Source organism: Gallinula chloropus (genome assembly GCF_964237585.1).
Source record: "Gallinula chloropus genome assembly, chromosome: 1".
NCBI lineage: Eukaryota > Metazoa > Chordata > Aves > Gruiformes > Rallidae > Gallinula > Gallinula chloropus.
This window is the reverse complement of record NC_140085.1, coordinates 104,034,671-104,043,413: the sequence shown is the minus strand read 5'-3', so window position 1 is coordinate 104,043,413 and position 8,743 is coordinate 104,034,671.

Sequence of the window (8,743 nt, the reverse complement as noted above, 5' to 3'; positions counted from 1 at the left end):
AATCTTTCACATGAAAATCAGAGAAAAATAAAAAGAATGGCAATTATTTTTCTTTTACATTATTTAAGTTTTGAGTTGGTTATGACTTTTCCACTTACTGAAGTTACAAAAACTTTCTAATTTACAAAACTGAAGCACTTGGCTACTTGCTCTGTTGTAGTCCTCCTGAGTGACCACCAATCACTCAGAGAGCATGCCCTTGTCTCCCCTCTTGTGAAATGGCAATGATAAACTTTCTTTCACAGAACTCTTCCTTCATATTTATGGTGGTAAAAAATAATCCAAAACATTGACGCTTTTCTGTTCTTGGTTGATTATCCACATCTCCTTTTCTACAGAGTAAAACTGAGTGCAGATTTTCGAATCTAGCCCATAATATGGGACACAGGAGGGGCAATGCTTCCAGGAGGTGTAAAACCTAGGTCATCTAAAGCCTTGTAGATCCTTACAGATGGAGTCCACTGAGAAATGCACAGCCAACTGAAACTGCAGATTGTGGCATGCTGATTTCAGGTGCAGTGTACACCAAGTTGTGTATACTCTAGCAAGTTTCACTTACAAAGGAAAAACTTCATTTCACATTCTAACAGTGACTGACCATATCCAGCTCTTAGACACTCATACCTCCTGTGCTCCAGCCATTGACCATATAGGTAGCTTGCATGTCATAGTCCCTCTTGTTTTTAGCATATTGAGTGCTTCCCCAAATTTGATATGAGCCACACGCTTGGAAAGAATGCAGGCTGTCACATCATCCAGGTCATTATCAATGTGTGCTACCTCCCTGTGTACTGGTTTTGGCTGGGATACAGTTATTTTTCTTCATAGTAGCTTTGTATGTTTTGGATTTGTGCTGAAAACAGCACAAATTCAACAGCACTTCTCACATCACCCCACCAGAGAGTAGACTCGGGGTACACAGCCTGGGAGATGATGCAGCTGGGACAGCTGATCCCAAATGACCAAAGGGATATTCCATAACATATGTCATTATGCTCAGCATATAAAACTGGGGGAAGAATGAGGAAGAGGGGAACATTCAGTGTGATGATGTTTGCCTTCCCAAGTTACTGTTATGCATGCTGGAGCTTTGCCTTTCCTGAGGGTGGCTGAACACCTGCCTGCCCATGGGGAGTGGGAATGAATTCCTTGCCTTGCTTTGCACTTCTGCATGAGGCTTTTGCTTTTCTTATTAAACTGTCTTTATCTCAACCCATGAGTTTTCTCACTTCCATTCTTGTAATTCTCTCCCCCATCACACTGGGGAGGAGCGAGCGAGTGCCTTAGTTGCCAGTTGGGGTTAAACCACAATACCCTGTTAACCAGCCACTTAGTTGGACTTTGTTTCTCTGAGTCTGACAGTCTTGCCAGTTTTCTACAGGTTGTCATCCAACTGCTCCAGTTCACATCTGACCTCTTTGCCTAGAAGGTAGGACATGACAGGGGGAAAGAACGAAACCACTGAGAACAGAGAGGCCACTGTCCGTGCCAGGGCCTAACAAACCCTGACATTTTAAACAAACATTCAGAGGGTCAGAAATTAACCTGAACTTGGGCCTAGGACTGGAATGGAAAAGCAATGGAACAAACCCTCTCTCAATAGTTCTGCTATTTTCTGGTTCATTTGGGAAGGAAATACAGAAAGCTTCTCATTTGTTTTCTTATTATTTCTGCAGCTATAATATGATGCAGACTCTCAGAACGCTGTGCAAAGATGTGTGCTGATCCTGAGGTGTTATTAGTCAAGATAGCAGAAATTCAAGACAGGCAGAATCCCATCAAAAAGTTAGCATTAAAACAACACACCTTCAGAAGAAAAGTCTTTGAGGCTTTTTTCTGATGTTCCAGACAAAGAGTTGTAAATGGCCCATTTTTATCCAAACCATTCCAAACATCACTGAGAAAAGCTGCTTGGATTTAAGTATTTTATGACATGTCTACTTTAAGCCAGGAAGTGAAAAACCATTGAAATTTATATTTTTTTTCAAAACTTCAGTTTTAGTTGTTTTATGTCCTTGGCTTCTAGTGTTCTGAAGTCTGCATCAGTTTAATCACTTGTCAAAACTTCTCCTGAAACTTTAAAACAGGGTAAGATGCTATAGAGTTTGGCACTTCAGAAACTATGCAGCTATCTTACAGAATCTGACAGTTTTCTAGCTTAAGGTTTCTGCCGAAGACACAGATACAACAAACACTTCAGAAGATTATCTATTACTAAAAAAAGACTGATTTGCCATGAACAGTAAATTTTGTTGAATGTTTTCACTTTGATCCTATTCTCAGCTGCCCCAATTTAAATCAGAAGCAAGCCTCCTAAAAATCCTATCTTACAGCAGTGAGAGGAGAATCAGGTCCTAACACTAAGTAGAGATTGTGAAAACATAAAATCAATTGCTGAAGTTAAAAAGTAAAGAATTTAAAAAATAATCCACTACACTTACTGCACATAACAGAAGTTTTGTCATAGTAAAGTGTGAATTTGGCCTTTAAGAAAAATATGATTTGAGCGTTAACTTGTAAAAACTAACGATGTGAATTGTTTTGGTTGTTCTTTTTCAAGAATGCTTGCAGAACAAAGACAATTGCCAATAGCAAAACACCCCCAACCAACACTGCTTGCTACAGTAGAAATAGGCACAGTGAAGGTACACTCCAGCACCATTTGGTAAAATAAAGCCACGTCCATTTGCAACCAGATCTACAGAGCCACTATTCAAAACAGTGTATACCTTACTGTCAGAACCTAAGGGTAAGATCTGAACCAAATTTGGAAAAGCACTGTCACATTAACTTTAGCAATATGAATACAGTGATAGATTAATTTCCCAAATCATGATTTCTTTTTGGAGAATCCTTTATTTAGAAATTAAGTCAATCTTAATATTAATAGCAAAAACAAATTACCTCTTTTTACAGGTGTACAAACATAGACTTGATCTACTTGACACAGCAATCATAGTAGAGGAGGTGAAAATCAATTTAGTCTGTTTCACACCCTCTCGCCTTACAAGACTGTTATTTTATTGCTATGTTAACTTTGTGCATTTTCTTCAATACAGTTATATCAGCAGCAAACCAGTGCAGGACACAGAGCCACTCTCTCAGGGTGTATCACTACAACACAGCTGATCTGGTGTCTCTTCACAGCCAGAAGAGCAGGGCCCTCCTCTCTTTCCCCATCTCTGATCAAATGCTCTCATGACTTCCCTGGGATCAGCTGTGGTGTACATCTAACACCACAACAAAGTGGCTAAGCTGGACAAAAAAAAAAAGCTAATAGCTTACTTCCAAGCAAATTAATTTAATCAAATAAGCTTTTGATGAAAACCAGATGCATGTCAGAGTCAGCACAAGGAGGACAAGGGTAGCTTGGGGGACGGAGATGAAATAAGACCACCCCTTTGAGCTGCGGTGAGCTCAGCAATTGCATCTGAAATTGCACCTCTGAATCAGAAATGCCTAGTATGTTTTTCTGGGTTCTTGATGCTGAGCAGAAGGTTGTGGATACTAATAGGTCCATACAAAGGCCAGTTCTGCAAAAGGCTGCTGTGGGCATACTCTCACATATTTGTTCCATTAAGGGTATTCTAGATAAGGACTTCTGCAACCAGTTACCCATGACACTATATTTGATATGTACTTAAAAGGTATGTTAAAAAATGGTGAATGTATAAAGCAAATACTAAGATCACAGATTTACTGGATTTTTAAGTAGAATGAACCTAGAGCTGATTAAAAAGATCTTTCTGAAAATGAATCCATTGAAGAATTTTACTAACTCCAAGCACCAAAGACCACAGGAATCACATTTCTTAATACCAGGATTCCTTTTTGAAATATGACCACCACAAATTTCAAAATGAAAAAAAAAAATTATATTATGTGGAATTAAAATTTCCTCTTACTTCCTTACAGAAATAAAAACATCCTCTTGGCACAATGATATTCACAGTAATCCATAAGACAATAAAAATACAAACAATATATCTTTCTCTTCATATGCCTTCCTTTCTCTATTTTTCAGGGAAATAAAACTATCTACGTAGGTACAGAAATAAGGTGGCAAGAAGAGAAACCAAGAGAAAGAAACAAGAACATACTGAAAACACTGCAACTAATAAGGCAATGGACATACTGATTATAAATTTATCCATAAAAAGTTACAGCAATGAACTACGTGAGGCATGACCTTGCATCTTGGGGGCCTCCAAGTGATTAGTTTCAGACAATAACCTGCTGGTGCTGCAGCCATCCTTAGACAAGACATTGCCATCTAGACAAACACACAGCAGGAAATAACTCAGTAATTAATGTTATTACAAATAAATTCCATAAACTGATTTCTCTGATAATTTTGACTGCTATCACTGTCTCCTCCTGTGAACATTTATGCCAAGGATATTTGTTAACAATAATTATCATTACTCTTTATTAAACATGCTAAGGACGTCTCAAAAACTCAAGACAATGGGCATTCCTATACTAAAATGCCTCCAGACTAAAAAGCCATTCTCAGGGACAAAAAAGACTATTCTGAAGGGGTTGTTTGCTAATCACGTTGTACATGTTATGCTAATTTTCCTTCAGTCCATTCCAGGGAGAAAAGTAAGAAACACATAAGCAGAACAGGCAGTACCAAGAAAACCAGATCTGATGCTTTTATACATGAAGAAGCAGCAACAGGCAGATGAAGAGATCAATAGAAAATTTTAAAAATCAGGAAAATTTGCTGACTCTGTCATCACAGACTATCTGGAGAAATACACTTGGTCCTTCTCTCCCCTCTCTCTTCTTTGCATGTAAAGAACCAGGATAGAAAGTAAAGTCTATTACCATATTGCTTTGATAATTTTACTCTTAACTCAGGACATACGTAAAGTCATAAGTAGTTGCTTGGAGCCCTCCTGATAATTGTATCTCAATCTCACCTAAAATGCAAACTTGATCTTTTATGTATGCACAGATAAGGGTAAAATCATGCTATGTGTTTCAGGCAACAAAACATCCATCCTGGAGTAACAGCAGCTGTGGACATAGGCACAAGTTACAAAATTAACTTGAATGCTTGGCTCTAGGAGCATGAGTTGGGCTACTCTCTGCTCTAGAGTCTACACCTACCAAATCCAGCAAAGAGTTTCAGAATAGCAAGAAGCTGCTGGCAACAGTTACGTTAAATGTATTCAAAACTCGCTGGACAAATAACAAGTACATTCACAAAAAGACAAATCAAGCTTATATATAATTTGTGAACAGAGACAGGTAGCATGCTTACCTGACAGAATATGTATAGTAATAACTTGTATTCATGCAGCTTTATGATTCTTTTTTCAGTCTAAATCCTGAGAAGGGGAAAAATGGCAACATGCTCATTTTTTTTTTTTCTGAGAGTATCTCACTTGAACTTAACTCTCTTTGTCCCAGTCTTCTTAAGTCAGAGATATGGGGAAAAAATATTAAAAAACAGCATCCACAGTCCTCACAGGACCACATGTTTGTAGGGAAAGACACAGGCTTTTACTGGGGAGTAGCAAGAGCACCAGCTGTTGAAACAACTGTGTACCTTACTTCTCAGACATTGGAAAAGGGGTTTTAAAGAAAGATGTCAAAAATATAAACTGAAAGAAGTCAGATGAGATACTGTCTTTCTTATCAGAATAATTCCTTCTTATAAGAGCAGAACTTCCAGCTAGTTCCTTCAGGAGAAACTACATGTGTAATACTGTTAAGTATTCAGTGTATGGAAAAAATAGATTTATTTCAATCCTATTATGTGAATTTATTTTAATCCATCAGGCAGCTGGGTGGGACCCTCATGTATGATCTTATTCATCTTTGTATGGCATACAAAATATCTGCAGTGACACTTTGTTTCCCAAAAAAAACTTTTTGAAGGAAAGGAGAAGAATTAGATATTTGGCTTTGTGTTTCTCAATTTAAGCCAAAGGGTCCCATACGTAGATATAAAATATTAAGAGATATATGAGAATTAAATGCTTGATAATTGGATATAACTATTAAAAATATGTCAGCATTGGAAAAAAACAGCTTAAAAAGCTTTATGGAGGACCAATATAATTTTTTGGAACTTGCAGAGAGAGATTTTGGGGAGAAAAAACAATTGTGATGACTAATAGATAAAGACCACAAAAGGAGAAAAAAAATCCACGTGTAACTAATGAAAACTTGAAGGGGTAGGATTGTCAAAGGGTTCAGATGCATAAAGCCATGCACTTTGTTCCAAATTAATTTTTTAATTTAGTCCTGAAGTCTTCACTCATCCTGGCCACAAAGATGCCTAAACCTTAGAAGCAACTTGCAGGTGGGTTAAATTAACTTTTGGTTGCATGAAACATTACAAAATGAACTGTCCCAGCAATAAGATATGGAATCAAGGATTTTTCCCTTCTTGGTTGAATCCTTACCTAAGCAAGTTCGAGTTATTTTCCAAAGGATGACGCTTCACCTTCAGAGGGGAAATAAGCACTACCGAACAGAGACTTAAGTTTCAGGAAGATGCAGCCTGTGCTTCTTCCAGCTAGAAAAGCAATTGACTCACTTTTGGCCACTGTACAGAAAACACACACCACTCCCAAGAGGCTCCTCTTGCAGGAAGGTGATGTTAACCTGCGTAGGCAGAAGCAAGAACTTGCCCTTCCGAGTAAGGCCACTCGTCCCTAGGGAGGGGCAGTGTTTGTAACACAGCCTGTTTCTCATGTTTTCAAATGTGCTAGTTCTGAAAGACTATACAGTAAGGGACTACCCAAACTAGTGAGCACAGAAGTAATGGTGTCATCAAGACAGCATAATGCACGTGCCTCTGAACGGCTGAAGCCTCAGATAGTTCAGTTTATATGTAGCCAGCAGCTGCACGCCAGCCATGGTCAGTGCTGCAACTGTCTTTTCGATGTGCCAGAAGTCCTTGTTCAATTTTGCACTGTTGATCTTCCATTATGAACTTTATTAGCTTGCTCAGTGCCCAGCAGGGGAGAAAATCCCCAACCCCATGCTGGGCTCAGGGGCCTTTACTTAGGTCACCCTGCAGTCATTAGAGCATGGCTCGTGTCAGACCAAGCCAACACCGGCCTAGTCTGGCCAGTGCTTTCCAAGACCTGCCCGGTGGATTCTTTGAGAAGAGTTCAAGCACAGAAGCATTTTGCACTGTTACAATTCTGGATAAAATTATCTAGGGTCAAGAATTTTTGTAAAGGACCATAGTTCAGGAGTGCCAGAGACAACTTCTATTTAGCACCTCACTGAAGAACAGGCTTTCCCTGAACTTTCATCGTTCAGTGCTATACTCATACACAAAAAACTTTTGCAAGTGAAGGAAACAGGAGCAAGACAAGTTACCATATCAGCTGATTGAACGACTTTACAGGAGTCAGGCTTACTTGTTATTAGCATCTACATCAGTTTCCTTGAGACTAGTTCAAGTCTGCTTGAGGTGCAACCATACATTTGGATTATTGAACAAGGACATGTTGAAATCTGATATTAAAGACAAACACATCTTTTCTACTTCTTCCAGACCTTTGACATAGACTTCAGACATGTGAGGCTTTAGCAGGTGTAAATGGGACAGGTGAGTGTCCAACATGTTGGAAAATGGGGTAACTACAGTTCAAGTCGAAATAAGAAACTGTAGTCAGGATACTCCCCTTAGGGCTTTGTCTCTTCTGCATACAGAATATTGGTCAAGTTAACCTAAGACCCTTCAGTTGTCCTACAGCATGGTCAGCGCAGACACAAACTGTATCAGTGACATTTTAGCTGGAGAGAGGTGCCATTTGAGAGTAACTCATAGCAGAAACAGCTTTGTCCTTGCTGTCATTCTTCTGCAAATGTGTTTTCCCTTGCACATTCTTTAGAACAAATCACATGTATAGGAGGGGAAAATGAACAATAACAGTTGATACTGCCAGTAACGCAAAGTACAACTTAAGGTCATGGTGAGGAATACTAAGGTATCACGCTCAGTATCACGCTTACAAATATGCTGAAATGCAGTTCTGGATGCTGACACTTTCATCAATCTCAGCTCAGGTCCTAAAAGGTAAAGTCATCAGTCACAATGAAGCAGCTCTGTTACCATCCATTTAGCTTCTAACTCCTACCAAAAAAAAAAAATAAAAGAAAGGAATGAGTTACACTGACAAGAAAATGTCAGTATATCACTATTATGCAGTATTTTCTGGCTATAAAACAAAACCGTAGGCGGTCGTGTTTCAGAAATCAGTTTTCCTTATGTTGCATTTTATGTAATAAACAAGGAATATATCATAAGTACCACCTCATGCATTTGTAACTGATTCTCTATGGAGGATTCAGTTTTCCATTTTATTTGTACATCAGTAGCAAACTGACAGTCCCTTGAGGGTATTCTGTCCCATCTCTCAGTGTCAACAGCAGGTTCCTTAGCAGTGTTTGAATAACGGAGTAGTGAAATGCTTAAATAATGCACAGATCTATACATACACATAGACACACAGGCATATATATGAGAAAACAATATTCATAATTGAGGATCTTTGGTACCTTTCGAGGAAAGGTCAGGAAGATAGCCTACAAACAGAAGGTGCCACATTTCTCACCCAGCATACTCCCTGTTTCTGGACATACTACTGATTTTTAATTTTCTTAATGGCCTGTATATTTGTAACTGACAGCACTAAGAAATTTGTCTGTCTTTCTCAATGCTAACAAAACTTTAACTTCAGATGGTCACTGCAGTATTGGGGAATAT